The sequence below is a fragment of the Scyliorhinus torazame genome, chromosome 10, assembly GCF_047496885.1.
Source record: "Scyliorhinus torazame isolate Kashiwa2021f chromosome 10, sScyTor2.1, whole genome shotgun sequence".
In the NCBI taxonomy this organism is placed as follows: domain Eukaryota; kingdom Metazoa; phylum Chordata; class Chondrichthyes; order Carcharhiniformes; family Scyliorhinidae; genus Scyliorhinus; species Scyliorhinus torazame.
The window spans coordinates 248,581,492-248,602,711 of NC_092716.1; positions in this window are offsets into that span (position 1 = coordinate 248,581,492).

Below are 21,220 nucleotides of genomic sequence, written 5' to 3' on the forward strand. Positions count from 1 at the left end.
TTTCGGGGAGTGGAGACGGTGCCGTAAAATTCTACGGATGTCCCGTAATGATTGCCCCCTCCCCTTGCCAATGAGACATCTCCTGCAACCTGACGTTCAATGTTGGGATCCCCATTTGAATATATTTCAATATAATAATCAAGCCTTTACTAATCCAACCCCCCCCCCCCCCCCCCCCCCCCGCTAAATTGTCCATTCACGTAGGCGAGCCTGACTGGTACCCCATCAGTGCCCTGACACTGCTCTTTTGCAATTCCCAGGCAGTTGCCAGGGGGTGTTCTGTGTTGTTGGGGTTCCATGAGGTGGGGGAGGGGGTGGTTTCTTGGTGGGGGAGTTCTATTTGGAGGGAAGGGGGTGTCCATTGGGGGGAGAGAGCGGTGTTTCTATCCTTAGTTCTCCCCCATCTTTCAAAAACCTAGATTGCTGGTGGGCAGTGGTGGGACTAACCCCTTCAGAGTCCAAACATAGGCGGAGGAAGCCATCCTTGGGACCGGCCGCTTCCACCCAGTTTATTCTGCCTGTTGCGACATCCTGCCCGAAAATAAAAAAATTCTGCCCATCCACTCCATCTCAAACCTGCCGAACTGCTCAGGATCTTATCAGAAAATGCGGGTAACAAATTGGTAAGAAATTGTGGGTAACATTTTTTTCGGTTCACCCGTTCCAGGGAACAGCTGACTTGTTAGCCAAGAGAATTTGCAGATTAAATAATATTTTTTGCTGGCTGTCCAGGCTCGGGACCATAGAGGAATGTCGCTCGAGTGAAGTCTGTCATGAATTTGTCCCTCCCCGTTGTTTAACTAATTGTTTCGCTCATTTTTAAAACCTGGATTCCTCGGGGCTGCAGCTACAGTCGTTCTGATCAGCGTTCGCATCATTGAATTCCCAACGGGCTGGAGGTGAGGCAGAGATTTTACATATCACCGCTCGGTGGTGAATTCTCTGTCTCAAATCATCTGCTCATTGATTCTAAAGGAGCAGAGGATGGGTGTATAATAGTGAATGAATGAAAATCACTTATTGTCACAAGTAGGCTTCAAATGAAGTTACTGTGAAAAGTCCCTAGTCGCCACATTCCGGCACCAGTTCGGGGAGGCTGGTACGGGAATTCGAACCGTACTGCTAGCCTGCCTTGGTCTGCTTTAAAAGCCAGCGATTTAGCCCAGTGTGCTAAACCAGCCCCTTAGTCAGCTGTATTGCTACCACCGGTAATCAGCCTAGCAACAGATCCCCAGAAACACCGATCTTTTAAAAAGAGTTTTAATTCCCACTGACCGACACAAAGGATGACATATGATTTGACATTTTAAGACTTGCACTGTAACAAACAAACTAAAATCAAAATCGATTAACCATTACGTAGCAGGCAACTAATGCACCATACGATATGAAAGATATCCCACCTTTTCATAGAATCCCTACAGAGCAGAAGGGGGCTATTTGGCCCATCAAGGCTGGACTGACCCTCCGAAAAAGCATCCTACCTAAGCCCACTCCAGCCCTAAGCCCGTGACCCTGCACATCTTTGGACTGTGGGAGGAAACCGGAACACCTGGAGGGAACCCACACAGGCAGTGGGAGAACGTGCAAACTCCACACAGACAGCCACCCAAGGCCTGAATCGAATCCGGGGTCTCTGGCGCTGTGAGACAGCAGTGCTAATCACTGTGCCACCGTGCAGTCCTTTTGCTTCCTACGACAACCAAAAATTCACCATTGCTGCATTTACACTGCACCCTCTGTAAAATTGAGGTCTCTACAGGACCCAGACCAACATGACACCCAGCTTCCAACAGGCTTGCCTCTCCGTGTCACTGGGTCAGAGCACCCAGTGTCCGAGAAAGTAATTCGCCTCAGTCGTCTGAGACCTCCCAAACCGACTTCCAGCAGCAAGGCCCATAATGGTGACCCATCTCCTGAACATGCGGCAGGAAGACATCCAGTGTCCTTAAACCTTCATAGATTTCCTCTATTTGGCCAGAGAAGGAATTCTCACCAGTATACTGCGTGGTGGCAAACAGAAAACCTTGTTCTCTGTTGGTGATAGCAGCTGCAGCTCTCTCTCTCCCTCTCCCTCTGTGTCTTTGTGGACTCATTATTCTCTCGCTAATCATAAGACCACAAGACAGAGGAGAAGAATTAGGCCATTCACTCCACCGAATCTGCTCTGCCTCTCAATCATGGCTGATATGTTTCTCATCCCCATTCTTCTGCCTCCTCTCCATGACTTCTGATCCCCTTAATCAGGGCCTGTGAGTCAGTGGCCAGGATTCTCCGACCACGCGCCGGGTCGGAGAATCCCCGGGGGGGGGGGGGGGGGGAGACGCGAGAATCTCAGCCCACTGTCCCGACGCCGCCTTACCTATTCTCCGGCGGCGATTCTCGGGCGCCCGCGGGATCGCCACCGCACCGGTCAGGGGCCCTTGAAAGCGCATCCCCCACCCCGCCGATTCTCCGGGCCCCGACGGGCCGAGTGGCCGTCGGGTTCGGCCGAGTCCCACCGGCGTGCGTTGCTCAGGTCCCACATGGCGGGACCTGGAAGGTGTGTCTGCGGGGGCCGTCCTCGAGGGGTGGCAGGGGGATCTGACCCCGGGGGGTGGCCCATGGTAGCCAGGCCCACGATCGGGGCCAACCGCTCGGTGGGTGGGCTGGTTCCGTGGGGGCCTATGTTCCTCCGCACCGGGCCCCTGTAGGGCTCCGCCATATTGCCCGGGGGGTGGCACGGAGACGGGAACCCACACGCATCCGTGGAACCATGCTGGCCGTTCCGATCCGGCTGGAGCTGCGGGGACCACTCCGGCGCCGAACTAGCCCCCTAGGAAGGGGAGCATTCCTCAATATCGGGGACCGTTGATGCCAGAGTGGTTGGCGCCACTTTTCACGCCGGTATAGAACTTGGCCACGGGATTGGAGAATCCCGGCCAGTAAGTCTGGTGTCAGTTTCCTGTTTCTTTGTCTCCAGGTCTCCAGGTGTTAAAAATTGACGTCTTGCTTTCAATAGAGCCTGGACCTGGCCCCTGTCCCCATGGCAATCGGGCGAGATTGGCTTATCAGCAGGTAGAACTCATAGGAGGTCACATTCCCCTCTCCACTCCCCTATTTTACCTTGAATTAAGGAGGCAGTTTAAAACATAAGCCTCTTAATAAACTTTGGAATCAGACAACAGTGAGTGTTAAAATCTACAATTGGATGCCCAGCATCTACCCATTGTTTTGGAGGAGCACATTAAGAATTGAGGAACAAGGGGAGAAAAGTTCCATTCCCTCGAGAGTTGGACTGTCCATGACTCCTCAAGGAGTCATGTCTATAAATACATGCACCTGAAGACAGTTGAGATCTGTTTTTGTCTTCAGTGCGGCAGTTACAGAGTTAAAGCATTAACAGCCCCTTTAAAAAAAGTCAGCTAAGAGCATGAATTTGTGCCTCATTGGGTGATTCACACCCACCTCCAGGGAGTAATGCCAAATGTGTCAATCAGCAGTGTAGCACTGTGACAGCTGTGTTGTTTGCCATGGCTAATACCACAATTCACTCCATGGAAAGACCACCAGTAACCTGAGAAGGGGCTGCCCTCTTTTATATGAGGCCCGCACTCCAAGCCCCATCCTGTACCCTTCATGTCCGGGAGGGAGTACAATTTGATTACTGCGCTAGTAGCCCGTGACCCTGGCTAACCCAGTTAGCTAGATGGCTAGCATGGCTCAGAATAATGTCAACAGCGTGTGGTTGATTCTCGATTGGGCTGAGGTGGATTTGGGACCGGTTTCCTCGACCGGCCCCGGAGAGTGGAAGGCAGTGACAAACCGCCATTGAGAAGAAACGCCAAGAAAATGGCTCAGCGTGCAGCACGAGCAGACAGCAAGTCAAGGACCTGCCTCCAGGCAGAGCAATAATGGAACAGAATGGAATGGGACCCATTGCTACAGACACAAACATATTCCTGCTAGCCCAACAGCAGACATGATGCATTCATTTTATGGCAATTTACCTTCCATTGTTATTCACAGAAGGAAAAACACTGTGAATATATATAGGTTGGGATTAGGTAGGTTATCAAAGGCACTCTGCCCGGACCTGACTCGCAACCTCCTTAAGATAGACAGAAACGAGAGACGATGGTCATATAATATGTTGCGGGCTGCCACTGGGATCATTGTGCAACATATCAACTTGTTTAAATAGAGGCAGAGCTGCTTGGGAGAGATCAGGGATCTTTTTACACAACAGCAACACTAAGCTGTCACAGTAGTCTGGTGTTCACCGCTCGACATTGTCACGGTGGACGAGTCACAGGCACAACAGGATTGTGAACAAAGCCGGACGCCAGTTTGCAAATGGGAGATGTTTGATGGCACTGTCGCCACCAGCCTCCACCGGTGCGCTGCCGTTGGAAGTTTGGCGGACAAAGGTTTCGAGACCCGAGTGTCCCCCCCCCGGCGCGATGTCTCAGTCAATCAACGTGCACCATGAACCGAGGTTGTGCGAACACCACAACAGATCTCAATACTTTGATTCCCTGGTCTACACTGCCCAGGGCCCTGTTCCCAGAGTCCTGCACAAACTCCTTCATGATTGACTCCAAGCTGGTCACGTGGTCCATGAAGTCTGCCCCCTTAAAGGGGCCATGCTGCCACATCCCTCCCCCCCCCCCCCCCCCTTAAATCCCTTATTACCACGACCCCAAAAGCCATATACAGAAGTTATACAGAGGCAACAGGGAAAAGACAGTCTATCAAAAGGTCAATCGATCCAGAGATCTCCGGGTGCTCCTGGACCTCTGTAGCCCTGCCACAGGCTCGGCACCTTAGGATATTGATTGATTCCTCATCCAACTCGAGTTGCAATTGTGACTGAGGTTCAATTTGGAATAGGTGAGGCCTCCCGCCAGCTTGACGGGAAGTCTTCAATTCAGGGCATCAAATCTGGATAGACATATATCTTGGCTTTTACGCCCTTAATCTGGCCCAATTTCTCATGGAAGATGTCTTCATACCTCCTTAAGGCATCTTCTGTAGACTATCTACTGTGCAGAATGAGCCCAACACTCTGAAAGAGCACCCTAACTCAGCCCATTCCCCCGCCCTATCCCTGTAACCCCACCTAACCTGCGCATCATTGGACACTGAGGGACAATTTAGCATGGCCATTCCACATAACCTACACATATTTGGACTGTGGGAGGAAACCGGAGCACTCGGAGGAAGCCCATGCAGACAGGGTGAGAACATCCAAACTACACACAGCCAGTCACCCAAGGCCGGAATTGAACCCAGCTCCCTGGTGCTGTGAGGCAGCAGTGCTAACCACTAGTCTTGGAGGATCCTGTTAGATACTTTGATGATTTTCAGCCAGTTGAGCCTAATCTTCTGTAACCAGTCTCTTCCCAACAGACTGGGTCTATGTCCTTCCATGACAACCAAAGGCAGATTTGCCCTTTGACCTCTGTATGCCACTGGGGCATTGGCTATTCCGCAGATCTTCAACATTTCCCCGGTGCACGTTGTAAGATTGGCTGTAGTACTGTTCAAGTTTAAAGACTGTGTTCCTGCACGAAGATATCGGAAAGTCTGCTCCCCCACTTTGGTTACCCAAGCCCCGGGTGTTGACTTCCAGCAGTGGACTGCTGCTGTTGTTTTCTTTTGCATTGGCACGCTTTGCCTCGCGCGGCAAAGTGCTTGAATGTGCCCCCTTTGGCTGCACCGGAAGCACATGAGCGGCAAACATGGCAAGCTCCTGGGGATGGTTCCCCTCCCACCCCTCAGAATCGGGTTGACGCCCCCGAATTCTTCCCACACCTTGGGTTCCTGTCCTGGACCTTGTCTACTTCTGCATTGCGTCTGTTGATCCCACCGTAGACCTCACGGCCATAGGTCATAGATCATAGAATTTACAGTGCAGAAGGAGGCCATTCGGCCCATCGAGTCTGCACCGGCTCTTTGGAAAGAGCACCCTACCCAAGCCCACACCTCCACCCTATCCCCATAACCCAGCAACCTCACCCGGCACTAAGGGCAGTTTTGGACACTAAGGGCAAGTTAGCATAGCCAATTCACCTAACCTGCACATTTTTGGACTGTGTGGAGGAAACCGGAGCACCCGGAGGAAACCCACGCACACACACGGGCAGAACATGCAGACTCCGCACAGGCAGTGACCCAAGCCGGGAATCGAACCTTGGACCCTGGAGCTGTGAAGCAATTGTGCTAACCACTATGCTACCGTGCTGCCCCTACCCCATACAACCCCATCCATGGTTAACCTCCCCTTCGGCCATCCGTTTTTCAGCGCACTCTGTTACTGGAGCAATCATGATTACTTTTTCCAATGTAATTGTGGTCTCCGCCATATTCTGTATATTAAGTACGAAGTCTTACAACACCAGGTTAAAGTCCAACAGGTTTGTTTCGATGTCACTAGCTTTCGGAGCGCTGCTCCTTCCTCAGGTGAATGAAGAGGTCTGCTCCAGAAACACATATATAGACAAATTCAAAGATGCCAAACAATGCTAGGAATACGAGCATTAGCAGGTGATTAAATCTTTACAGATCCAGAGATGGGGTAACCCCAGGTTAAAGAGGTGTGAATTGTCTCAAGCCAGGACAGTTGGTAGGATTTCGCAGGCCAGATGGTGGGGGATGAATGTAATGCGACATGAATCCCAGGTCCCGGTTGAGGCCGCAATCATGTGTGCGGAACTTGGCTATAAGTTTCTGCTCAGCGATTCTGCGTTGTCGCGGGTCCTGAAGGCCGCCTTGGAGAACACTTACCCGGAGATCAGAGGCTGAATGCCCTTGACTGCTATATTAAGGTTATGGATCCCACAAACCAGCCGATCGTGCAACGTGTCACTCAGCGTGGTCCTGAACTTTCATTGCTCAGCACGCTGGTGAAGCCTGGCTATGATGGCTGAGACAGGCTCTTCATGGGCACTGGTTTTATCACTGCTTGAGGTTTCCCTATCACTTGACATGTGTGACATGATTGACAAAATTTAACTACATCTTTATGTAGTCCAGGCCAATAACAATGTTTCTGGATTTTAGCTTGAGTTTTCCTTATCCCCAAATGACCTCCCACTGGTACCTCATGTGCCACTCGCAACACCTCCTTTTTATACCCTACCGGCAATACTACTTGATGAACTTCTGCCCATTTTGTATCCGCCTGCATTTGTACAGGTCTCCATTTTCTCATCAAGGCATCACTTTTACGGTAATAACACTCTGGTATACTCTCAGATACCTCTTCCATATATGCTTTCTGGTATATTCATTTTATTTCTACATCTTTCTGTTGTAACTCCGCCAATTTTCCTGGACTAAAAATATCCGCCTCATCCTCCACCTCTTCTTGTTCTTTTTCAACCATCGGATCAAAAATCGTTTCTGACAATTGCACTTCAACTTCATCTTCACTCTTCGATTTCTCCTCTTGTCTTAACCTGTGACTTTGCGACCTGGTTACTACACAATCCGGAAAAATCCTAGGATATTCGTCCTTCAACACTTCAGTTGTCTGATTCTTCATTGGCTTATCAACCACAGTATGCACCACTCCCACCTGCGATCCAGCTATATCATTACCCAAGGTAAACTGTATTCCTGGACAAGATAGTTTCTCTATTACTCCTACTACCACTTCACCACTCTTCACTGGACTTTCCAACCTTACCTTATATAATGGAACACTACTCCTCTCACCCTGAATTCCACATATTACCACCTTTACTGGCAACATTCTTCCCAAACTACATAATTCCTCATCTCTTACCATTAAAGATTGACTAGCGCCCGTAGCTCTTAAAATTGTGACTTCTTTACCTACTCCTCCTGATACACATGAGTAAACTTTACCCACACAAGTAAATTCTTTAAAAACATCTGGCACCTTCTTATTAATTACTTCTTGAACAGGCTGTACAATCGTTTGCACCTCCTTCGCTTCCCTTGGGCTTTCCTTTACCACTCTAACAAACCCCACTGTCTTATCCTGTTTTACCACATCAGCCTTTCCAGTGCTTTTCTTCTACCACCAACACTGTGACTTTACATGGCCTAGTTTATTACAGTGTAAACATTTGAAACTTTCATTTCTCTTCCACCCTCCTGCATTTCTTTTTTAATCTGAGGTACACTCTCTTTATTATCTCCCATCAGATCACCTTTACCTTTATCACTTGAGTATTTCTCATGTCCCCAGTTTCTATCCCTCACTGGCTGAAACTGATGTCGGAAACCCAGCCTTGATTTATGAACTAATTCATAATCATCTACCATTTCTGCTGCTAATCTCGCAGTTTTAACCCTCTGCTCTTCCACATGGTTTCTCACTACATCAGGAATAGAATTTTTAAACTCCTCCAAAAGTATAATTTCTCTGAGAGCTTCATACGTTTGGTCTATTTTCAAAGCCCTTATCCACCTATCAAAATTACTCTGTTTGAGCCTTTCAAACTCCATGTATGTTTGACCAAATTCTTTCCTTAAATTTCTAAACCCTTGTCTGTAAGCTTCAGGCACTAGCCCATATGCACTTAAGATGGATTTCTTCACCTCCTCACACGTTCCAGATACCTCCTCCGGTCGCGATGCAAACACTTCACAAGCTCTACCTACCAGCTTTGTTTCAATCAGTGATACCCACATGTCCTGTGGCCATTTCATTTGTTTAGCTACCTTCTCAAATGAAATGAAAAAGGCTTCTACCTCCTTCTCGTCAAACCTTGGCAATGCTTGGACATATTTAAATAGATCCCCACCACGTCTTTGACTATGACGCTCTGTCTCACTATCCTCATCAATCTCATCCAACTGTATGTTTCCCTTTGCCTCTGCCAATTTTAACTGATTTCCATGTTTCATAACCATTTTATGAAGTTCAAACTCTCTCTCTTTTTCCCTTTGTTTCTTTCTTCTCTCGCCTTTTCTTTTTCCTCTCTCTCTCTCTCTCTTTCTTTGTTTCTTTCTTCTCTTTCCTTTTCTTTTTCTCTCATTGCATATTCAAGCTGCTTTAATTCTTTTTCATGTTCAAATTGCTTAATCTGCAACTGGAGTTTTGCCATTTCTAATGAGTCAGAATGTATCTCAGGCAAATTTAAATGCTCAGCTATTGCGGCAAGAACCTCATCTTTTTGCATTTTGCCAGGCAATGTTAACTGCAATGCTTTTGCCAAATCTAACAGCCTGCTTTTAGTCACTGTCCGTAAGGTATTGCGTGTTACCGTGTCCACCCCCAAAAACTCCTGAGCCTCTGAAAGAGCCATTGTCCACAACACACTCCCCACTTAAACTAAAATACCACACCTGAAAAGCAACCACAATATGCTCACCCCTCACTGTCTTTAAGTTCGTTAAACCAATCCAATCAATAGACTTTTATCCCCTCGAGCCCCCAATTATTATGGGTCCAGGTTTACAGAACCCCAAAGTGTTTCATGGAGTTCAACCGACCCACAACTTTTAATACATTGTGGTGTGGGAAGCACACGGCGTATTCTCCAGGTGTGATACAGCAGAAATGGACAGGTGGTTTTTAAAACAAAGCAATGTTTATTCTATGAACCCAAGTTAACCTTTTAAAACAAACATTGAATGTCTTAACACCCATTACTTCAAAGATAACCCCAAAAGACTACAACACTAAATAATCCTTCAAACTGTTCCTTTAAACATGCAAAAGACTTCAAACCTTCAAAAATAGGAGCACATTATGTTATATTCAATATATTTATAGTCTCTGGATTTCAGGAATCAATAGACCAGCTCTGTGTTTCTTCCTGCAGCTCACAGCAAAACACCCAGACACACCCAGCTGTGTTCTCAAACAGAAACTCAAAAAGCAGAAGTGAGCTCAGCTCTCCCCACCCTCTGACATCACTTCAGTAATATGATCAGCTCCATTTCTTAAAGGTACATTGCTTAAACATCCATTTCTTAAAGGTACATTGCTTAAACATCCATTTCTTAAAGGTACTCTCACATGACACTTAAATAATTCCGACTCTTGCGGGAGCTTCTTCAATTTCTCAACTGTTTCTTACTTCCCCCCTCCTTTCACGACGACTGTAGGCTGCGATCGGAAGCGTATACCTTGTCGCCAATGTGGTGGGCTTAAGTCATACACTGGTGGTTTCCAGTAGTAAACACAAGGCAGTAACTGATGAAAGGCGAAGGCAGTTAACTAACAGGCACAGAACACCATACAACAGGTCTTAATACTTTAGCTACCTGGTCCACACTTCCTGGGTCCTGCTCCCAGAGACCCGCGCAAACTCCCCATTGGCCGGGGCAATGGCCCCTGAGTCGGTCATGTGGTACATGGAGTCCGCCCCCTTAAAGGGACCGCACTACCACACATTCCTAGCCCATGTGACTTCTGCAGGTGCTCGACTGTCCAAAACAGGAACAAAACCTAGATGGATAATCTCAGCAGGTCAGGCAGCATCTGTGGAGAGAGAAACAGAGTGAGCGTTTCAGGTCGATGACCTTTTATCAGAACTGAAGAAAGAGAACAATGTAAGAGCTTTTGGGTCAGTGGAATGGGGGAGGGGGTTGGAGGAACAAAGGAGAAGGTCTGTGATAAGTTGGTGGTCAGGGGAGATTTCAAAAAGATTCCTTGAAGCAACAGCCAAAGAGAGCAGTAAAAAAAAGAAACAAAGGCTATATCTAAATGTGGAATGAATTATTACATAAACACCACCTGAATGCAACACGGGGGGATAAAGAAATAAACAAGAAAAAAAACAACACAGCAAAACAAAAATAAGAAGGGGCTGGTTTGGCACAGTGGGCTAAACAGCTGGCTTGCAATGCAGGACAAGGCCAGGAGCGCGGGTTCAATTCCCGTACCGGCCTCCCCGAACAGGCGCCGGAATGTGGCGACTAGGCGCTTTTCACAGTAACTTCATTGAAGCCTACTTGTGACAATAAGCTGTTATTATTATAGAACAAGATTGAGGCAGAGATATGTGAAGAGGTAGATGGCCTATCTCCATAAATGGAAACCAAGAAGTCAAGGAAGCGATGAGTCGGAGATAGACCAGGTGAAGCGGGTTATAATCTGGGTATCCTGGGACATGAATCCCAAAAGTTAGTATGCAGGCGCAGCAAGAGATTAAGAAAGCATATTGCCATTTATAGCGAGCGGAATAGACAATAAAACTGAGAAATCTCCACTGCCATTGTACAGGGCTTCGGTTCGATCACATCTGGAATATTGTGCAGAGTTTTGGCTTCCTTATTTGGAAATGTTAAACAATGATGCGATGGAAATGTCACTGGACTAGCAATTTAGAGGCCCAGGCTAATCTGCTGGGGAGATTGATACAAATCCCACCACAGCAGAATTTAAATTCTGTCCATAAATCTGGAATAGAAAGCTCGTCTCAATAATGGTGATGGCAGGGCAGCACGGTGGCGCAGTGGGTTAGCCCTTCTGCCTCACGGCGCCGAGGTCCCAAGTTCGATTCCGGCTCTGGGTCACTGTCCATGTGGAGTTTGCACATTCTCCCCGTGTTTGCGTGGGTTTCGCCCCCGCAACCCAAAGATGTGCACACTAAATTGCCCATTAATTGGAAAAAATGAATTGGGTACTCTAAATTGGAAAAAAAAATAATGGTGATGGTGACAATATCATTGATTGTTGTAAAGACCAATGCTCTTTCGGGAAGGAAGTCTACCACCCCGGCCTGGCCCACACGTGACTCCAGACACACAGAATTGTGATTGACTCTTGACTGCTCCCTCATGAACTGTTAACTGGCTCTTGGAGTAGAGGAACTGCTCTGTACTCTTGTTCTGTTGCATAAAACCTTTTGCCTTCGACTCAACCTGTTCGGCTCGGAGTGGACTCCTTTCTGGACCTTATAATAATAGAAACATAGGAATTAGGAGCAGAAGTAGGCAATTTAAACATCATGCCTGCTCCGTCATTCAATCAGATCATGGCTGATCTCTTCCTGGTCTCAAATCCACCTCCCGACCTGTTCCCAATATCCCTTTAACACAATTTTAAAATCAGAAATACATCTATCTCCTTATTGAAACTATTTATTGACTCAGACTCCACCACACTATGGGACAGCGAGTTTCACAAATTCGCCACCCTCTGCGAGAAGTATTTCCTCCTCATCTCAACCTTTTTCTGTGACCTCACATTCTAGATTGCCCCACAAGGGGGAACATTTGATCTACGTTTACTTTATCAATCACTTTTAGTATTTTATACACTTCGATCAGATCCCCTCTCATCCTTCTAAACTCCAGCGAGTATAAACCCAAACTGTTCAATCTCTCGTCATACATCAACACTTTCATCCCCGGAATCAACCTGGTGACCCTCCTCTGAACTGCCTCCAATGCCACCACATCCTTCCTCAAATAAGGAGACCAAAACTGGACACAATACTCCAGATGTGGTATCACCAACACCCTATACAATTGCAACAATACTTCTCTACTTTTATACTCCAGTCCTTTTGCAATAAACGTTAACATTCAATTTGTGTTTTTAACTACATGCCGTACCTGCATACCGACTTTCTGTGATTCATGAACAAAGTCACGCAGAACCCTCTGCCCAGGCCCATTTTGAATCTGCTTTCCATTCAGATAATAATTTGCCTTTCTATTTTGGCCCACCAAAATGGATAACCTCACACTTATCCACATTAAACTCCATCTGCTAAATATTGGCCCAATCTCCTAGCCTATCTATATCCATCAATACAATCTGTATCTCCTCTTCACTGCCTGCTATTTCACCTATTTTAGTATCACCCGCAAAGTTTGCTCTGTTACACCCTGTCCCTGCTGGCAGATCATTGATGTAGATTGTAAGCAGTTTAGGTCCGAGGACTGCCGCCTGACGAACTTGGCTAGTTACAGTTTACCAGCCAGAGAAGGACCTATTTATCCTGACCCTCTGCTTTCTGTCCGTCAGCCAACCCTCAATCCAATCTAGTATTCTACCTCCAATCGCCTGTGATCGCACCTTCTGGATCAGCCTTTTATGTGACACTTTATCAAACGAAGAGAGATTGACCAGGTTAGGCCTGTACCCATTGGAGTTCAGAAGAATAGGAGGTAACCTTCTGTTAATCTTTGCCTCCACAATTGGAGATTAACTCTGTCCCGCAACCTTTTTCCAATAGTTTTCCTACCACTGAAGTTAGACTCACTGGTTTGTAATTTCCTGGTTTATCCCAACGACCCTTCTTGAATAATGAATGGGTGGGAGAGGTCGGGACTCTCAACATTTTAGAAGTATTCAGATGATCACTTGAAATGCCATAATACACAAGGCTATGGTGCAAGTGCTGGAAAATGGGATTAAAGTAGGTAGGACCTTGATGGCTGGCACGAACACGATGGGCCGAAGGTCCTCTTTCTAGTGGTGATATGCCTGTGCATAGTTCTACATGATGTGGAGATAGTTCTACAGTTAGCAGTGTGATCTTCAACCAGCTGGTTGCGATAGAAGATCTATCACGTGACTCGAGACACCCGCCAGTTGGTTGTAAGATGTACAAGAGGAAAGTCGCACTTAGAGTAGCTCCAGGAGAATTCACTGAATTCGATTAGTAGGCATCGTCTGTATTATTGTTTGTTAGTTATCTTTCCACGTGTTTGTTAATAAATCATCTTTCTAGTTAAAGAACTATATGTTCTGTGTACATCATTACAATAGATATATCACAGAATGCAACATTTTTGTGCTGTAAAAACCCTATGACTGAGGAATACTGAAGATAAGGGAAGGTGAGTCAGAGAACACAAAGCTGCCACTAACCCTGCAAAATTAAGGAAATATGGAGACAACCATTTCATTTTGGTTGAATTGTTTTACTGGAAATGGGGATATAACTCATCCTCAATGTGTAATTTGTGCACAATGTTACAGTGCATAGAATCCAGTGTCAAATGAATCTTTGAAACCATCCAAATTACGGAGACATTAAAATACCAAACACGCACAAGTAATGTTTGTTTTTGTAACTGTGCCACAAATTTTTATATTGAAAAATAGTGTTCCAGTGGGCCTGCATACAGCACAGGAAGAAGCCTCAGAAGAATAAAGTTGGAGAACCCCTGCCTTAGGTAACAAGGGATAGATTCTTGTGTTCTACCTCCCTGGGTTTTGTAGTGGGAAGGTATTTAATTGGATGGGAAGATGGTGAATAGCATTACCACCACCTTCCTGCCTCCACCCTGATTAATTCCGTGGATGGCCTTCTCACCCCACCATCATTTGAGGCCTATAAATGGGCAATTAATGTCCACTTGAAGGACCACATCCCATCACTGCTAATATTAATGTTTGCTTGCAGGCTCCCCATCCCTTATTCAAAGGCACAAAGTGTCCGGAAGATGGTGGGGGAGTGAGATGCTGAGAACCAAGCCCTCCCTGCCCTGGCTGCTGACCCCTGTTCTCCCTATCCCACAACCCCAACCTTGCAACCCCTTTCCTGCCATTACTCACCTGCGGCTAATTCTCTCCTTGATCGAAGAGCTCAGGTGGGTGTAGTACCCGCAGCAGCCACAGCCTCCTTGGCTGTCTGCTTCTGATGGGTTGTCCGCTCTCAGTAGTTGAGACATCTGCCCCCGGTGTCCTTGATCCCAGGAAATGCCCACCGGTAGCCTGTCATGTGCCTGAGTGGCACAAAATATGGCAGGCTTTCCCAAGAAGAGGTGAAGTGGGGTTTGCCAGCTCTCCAGTCGAGTTCTCCATCCATCACCTCCACAAGATTCCGCTCATGAAGTTTGTTGTTTGAAATGTTATTAACTTCTTGCTGACCAGATTGAACGTTGTGAAATGATTCTGTGTTTACTTAGTGTTAGCATCCCAGTTGATGTTAATACCGGACAAGTCAGATACCTAAGTAAAACCTGGGTTTGATAGATCCTAACTTTTTTTTGAAGTTGCTTTTTCCTGAATGGTGTCAGGCGTCTTGTGTGGATTGGAGCTGCCTGTGGAGAGTATTCCATCACACTCCTAACTTGTGAGTTGTAGATGGTGGACAGGCTTTGTGGAGCCAGGAGATGAGTTGCTCACTGCAGGACTCCTAGCCTCTGACCTGCTTTTGTAGCCACAGTGATCGCATGGCTAGTCCTTTTCAGTTTTGGTCAATGGTAACCCTAGGAAATTGTTATTGCCATTCAATGTCAAAAGGTGATGATTAGATTCTCTCTTGTTGGAGATGGTCATTGCCTGGCACTTGTGTGGCACAAATATTATATTCCACTTGTCAGCCCAAGCCTGGATATTGTCCAGATCTTGCTGCATTTGGACATGGACTGCTTCAGTGTCTGAGGAGTCGCGAATGGTGCTGAACATTGTGTGGTCATCAGCAAACATCCCCAGTTCTGACCTTATGACGGAAATAAGGTCACTGATGAAGCATTTGAAGATAGTTGGGCCTAGGACTCCACCCCGAGGAACTCCTGCAGTGAAAGCCGAGAGCTGAATTGACTGACCTCAAAGAATGACAACCATCATTTTTGTGCCAGATATTGACTCTAGTTTTGCCTGGGCTCCTTGATACCACACTTGGTTAAATGTGGGTTTGATGTCAAGGGCAGTTACTCCCAACTCACCTCTGGAGTTCAAGTTCCCAAGGAAAGGAATTAACAAGAACTGAGCTATGATAAAACAAGAGACAAGAAGACTAGAATCCCTACAGTACAAAAAGAGGCCATTTGGCCCATTGGGTCTGCACCGACCCTCTGAAAGGCCACCCTACCTAGGCCCAATCCCCCACCCTGTAACCTCACCCTAAGGGGCAATTTAGCATGTCCAACCCACCTAACCGGCACATTTTTGGTGTCAGGTATATCATGGGCTGGGAAAGGTGAGTAGCGAATCACTTGCAGGTACCAATCCTCAAACTCCGACATTCCCAATATTGTCCTTTATGACAGTCCTCAGAACAACATACCTTGTGACAGCTCTCATTCCTCTCCCTCCAGGCACCTCATCATGGCTCTATCTAAACAGTCAACACTCACGACCACCACCATCTTTGTGCCATCTCACCCCCACATCCCCCAGTCACTGTCCACAAATGTTGTCCTTCCATCTTTTCCAAAGCAATCCCTGTCCCACATTGACAAATACCCGCTTTCTCTCCTGAAGGAGTAAAGAGAGCAAAACTCCAAGGAAAGACAATATGAATGCCATTTCTCCTGGCCACAGGTGATGCCTGTCCATTCACTTTCAAGGGAAGGACACCTTGCTCCAGGAAGTTGTAGATATAACTAGTAGCTTTCTATGAAAGCTTCCACCTCCTGGCTCATTCCTGTTCACACATGGCAGCACGGTAGCATTGTGGATAGCACAATTGCTTCACAGCTCCAGGGTCCCAGGTTCGATTCCGGCTTGGGTCACTGTCTGTGCGGAGTCTGCATATCCTCCCCGTGTGTGCGTGGGTTTCCTCCGGGTGCTCCCGTTTCCTCCCACAGTCCAAAGATGTGCAGGTTAGGTGGATTAGCCATGTTAAATTGCCCTTAGTGTCCAAAATTGCCCTTAGTGTTGGGTGGGGTTACTGGGTTATGGGGCTAGGGTGGAGGTGTGGACCTTGGGTAGGGTGCTCTTTCCAAGAGCCGGTACAGACGCGATGGGCCAAATGGCTTCCTTCTGCACTGTAAATTCTATGAAATCTATGGTCACCAATGATCCTCTTCCGGTATGATACCCGAAGGCTGAGGATGTAATGTTGGCTTCCTTATAAACAATAGTTTTTGGAACTTTAACCTCACCTCTCCTGCATTCCATAGGCTGTTAAAATTCTTTCATGAGGGTACTGAGGAAAATAAATGCAAATGCAAACATGAGTTTTAGAGAATGAATATGTCAAGAGGAAATAGCTCTCATGCAAACAAACTGTAGCTGCTACCGGCATGGCTAATTATGGTCACTTGGCTATCTGACAAGGCTAATTAGCAACGGAGTCATTCTGAGGCTCAGAGCTGTGTCACACATCGAGACAGAACTCCAGTTGTGAGAACAATCCTTCAGCGTAAGCATGGATCATATCTCATGAAGACTGGTTAATAAGGGAGTAAACACTCTTGATAAATTGGTCGAGGTGTCAATTACTAGGGGGCATAGCTTTAAGGTGCGAAGGGCAAGGTTTAGAGGAGATGTACGAGGCAAGTTTTTTACACAGAGGGTAGTGGGTGCCTGGAACTCGCTGCCAGAAGGACTGGTGAAAGCAGGGACGGTAGTGACGTTTAAAGGGAGTCTTGACAAATACAGGAATAGGATGGGAATAGAGGTATACGGACCCCGGAAGTGTAGAAGATTTTAGTTGAGATGGGCAGCAAGGTTGGCACAGGCTGGGAGGGCTGAAGGGCCTGTTCCTGTATCGTACTTTTCTTTGTTCTTTGTTCCTTGTTCTAAATCAACCAGCTAATCGAGCGGAAATTGACAACCTTGCCATCTCATTGGTGAGGTCTTTCAAGTGCCTTATACAAAGAGGCAGAAAGAGGGGACTTAGGTTAAAAGTAAGAGATGTCTCATTGAAGACGAAGGTGATGAGGAAGTCTCTCTCTCAGAGGGTGGTTAGTCTGAGGAATTCTCTTCCCAGGGAGCCCTGGAAGCTGGGCCTTTGAATTTGTTTAAGGGAGAGATTCTTAAGTGACAAGGGAGTGAAAGGATATAGCTGGCAAGCGAGAAAGTCGAGGCCACAATCAGATCAGCCATGACCTTATTGAACAGCGGAGTAGACTTGAGGGGCCGAATGGCACACTCCTGCCCCTAATTCGTATGTTCATATGTTCGTACCAACTGATGCAAAAGCAGTAACATTGCTCAGGGCTCAGACTCCAAGCTAACTGTGCAACACATTAAATTTCAGGATATCATTTACCCTTCCAAATATTCCTTGAAGGGGCTGTAGCACATCGCTCTAGGCTTGACACCTGTATGAAATTAGCTTTAAAAACTGCTCAGTATGTTGGACATCTGGAACACTTCAGAAACCTAGTTGTTAAACTGTCTGGACTAAAATATCAATCAGGAAAACCTGTGTGGGCCACACGGGTTTGCATAGTGTTATCATAAACATTATTTTAATCCTTTCTATGATTTCTCCCCCATCACTATTAATTAGCCACCCCAGTTGTGCAACTCGTGTCTGGCAGGTTGTAATTGGAGTCGCTGCCTGCAACCTTACTTTTTATTTAACTTTGTTTCATTCTCTACAACAACTCCCTTTCACTAATGCAACTCGAACCTGCTTTTTCTACTGGGGAAAATACATTTCCTCGGCTTTAAATCAACCTATTGTTTTGGAAGTGCAATAAACTGTCGATATTGGCAGGAAAGTTAACCTTTGGAGCCTTGAGAAATCCCTCCAAAAATGGGGGGGGTGGGGGCAGTCGGACCTATACGCTGAGTAGAGGAGTGAGCCTCCGGGGGGTCGTTCGCCATGAGGGGTCAGCTGTGTGTCAGCGTGCCTTGAACTGCAAATTCTCTGTACAGCACCGTCCGTATTGACTGCTCGGTCCCTCGCACCCAGTTATAAGGTACCAGCCAGTAATACATCCAAGTGTGGGGTGAAAGGTTAAGAGTGACTACAAATGCGACTATAGCTTATCTTGATTGAAAAGGACGGGTGATGGTGAGATGTGGGGTGGATGTCAACCTAGGCACTGAGTATATGCAAAAACGATCCTCCATTGGTCAACACCGAAATTGCAAAACGCGATTGGTTCCGACGCCGAAATGCGGCGGGCACCGATTTGACGCCAAATCGCGATTTTCCGTCACCTCAACAGCGGCGCCAGTGCGTCCCAGAACGCACGTACAGTAAACACCGTTTGCATATCATTAGCGGGTCTGACCCGCTATTCTCCGGGGCATCCGCGATTCGCCTCCTCTGGAGGTTCCCCTCCAAGTCACTCACCATCCTGACTTAGAAATATATCGCCGTTCCTTCACTGTTGCTGGGACAAAATCCTGGCACTCCCTCCCTAACAGCACAGTGGATGTACCCGCACCACATGCTCTGCAGCAGTTTAAGAAGGTAGCTCACCACCACCTTCTCCAGGCCAATCAGGGAGGGGCAATACATTCTGGCCTAGCCTGCGATGGTCACAAACCATGAACAAGGGAAAAAACATTGCTGGCAAATGCACAAAACGTAAATAAGAGCCCTGATCTTCCATTCTCTGGATTGTCAGAGATATGACCCAAGATGTTCATTGCTATCCTGTAGAAGTGACATGGACAAGTTGGGCCGAAGGGCCTGGCTCCATGCTGTAAACATCTATGACTCTATAAATCTTGACTCGCTGGCTTTGTGGGAGTTGTTAGGGTTGTTTGAATTTCCAATAGGAAATTCCCCTTCTTGGGGGCGTTGGACAGCTCCAAGTTACTTAGCTGGGTAATTACTCAGGAAATGGGACAAAATCCTGGTCTAAATCCTGAGTCACTAGATAACTCACCCCTCTGATTCCCGTTTCAATTTTCCGACTCCTCCTGCCCTGACCTGACAACCCACAAACACACGTGCCACCCTACCCTCCTGCCACCCTACCATCTCACCCATTAAACCAACCCGACCACTCTGTCAAATCAATCATTCATCCACTGGCCCACTCGCAAACATTCAGAAGAGGCCATAAACAGCAGAAGAGTACTTAGCTCCCTCCTTGGGGGATGGGAGGAAATTGCAGGCGTCAGACTACAACTAATCAGATGGGGTGGTAGTGGGTCAGAAGTTGATGACTTGTTGCCTGAACGGTATCTGCATAGAAAAAGGAAGTTATATAACTTATTTTAAGATAAAGATAGATAGTTTTTTGATTTTAAGATAAAGATAGATAGTTTTTTGAAGAATAAAGGGATTAAGGGTTATGGTGTTCGGGCAGGAAAGTGGAGCTGAGTCCACAAAAGATCAGCCATGATCTCATTGAATGGCGGAGCAGGCTCGAGGGGCCAGATGGCCCCTCCATGTCCTTATGTTCTTATAACTGTGATGAATGGTTACTGTACCCTTAACACCATGTAGGTGATGCCCCTTTAAGACTGGGTTTGGAACCCTGGGGGACTCCGCCTCTGGCTCTGCCCACCAGGGAGCCATATATAAGGTGATGCCCTGTAGGTGGCGCTCAGTAAGCACACGTCTCGATCACTGACTAGTTCTCTGCTAATTAAAGCCTTCATTTACCATTCTACACTCTCGTGTCGTTATTGAGGGTATAACAATAACATTAATCTTTGCAATTCTGTGGACAATTACAATAAATCTATGTATCTTTCTTTACATCTTTGAGGGAGCCAGATTGGGGGAATTACGTCAAATGGTAAATGCTGCCTTACAGATCCAGGGTCCTGGTTCAATTCCGCCCTCGGGTGACTGTCTGTGTGGAGTTTGCACGTTCTCCCCGTGTGTGTGTGGGTTTCCTCTGGGTGCTCCGTTTTTCTCCCACCGTCCAAAGTTGTGCAGGTTAGGTGGATTGGCCATGCTAAATTGCCCCTTAGTGTCCAAAATGTCAGGTGGGGTTACTGGGTTACGGGGATAGGGCGGAGGCGCGGGCTTAGGTAGGGTGCTCTTTCCAAGGTCCGGTGCAGACTCGATGGGCTGAATGGCCTCCTTCTGCACTGTAAATTTTATGATTCCATGAAATGCACAACCTGTTTTTTGGAGAGCCGTTCATGGATCAAGAATGGGATAAAAGATTCCTGAGGGGCAAAAAACATTCACACGAGAAATTTAAGCGTGCTTTGTGGAGGCTCGGGCAGCAAAAAGGGGAGTGGGCACTGCAGATTCTCTCTGATACTCCCTGCGAGGATTCGTATCCCGCGGTAGCTCTTCTGCATCGTGGATTGGCAGTTGGAGCCTTTTCAACCAATTTGTAAGTGGATAGTTTTCTGTTTGATCGGAGTTGGACACATTGAGGGGGGGGGGGGGGGGGGGGGGCGGGGATTCTCCTGTCCGCCAGCTGAGTTTTCCTGGGCGGCGCGCCCTCGCCGACAGCGGGATTCTCTGTACCCGCCGCCTTCCGATTGGATTTCTATTGTGACCAGCCCAAGCTGCCGGGAAACCCACGGGCGTGCGGGCGCTGCCAGCGCAGCTGAGAATCCTGCTGGCGGAGAATCCCACTGAGGGGCTCTGACCCTGATCAGATGTTTTGGGCCTAGATACTAGTTTTGGTATCTTACACCGAATATCATTAATTTTGGGGGTAACATGAAATGAAATGAAGTGAAAATCGC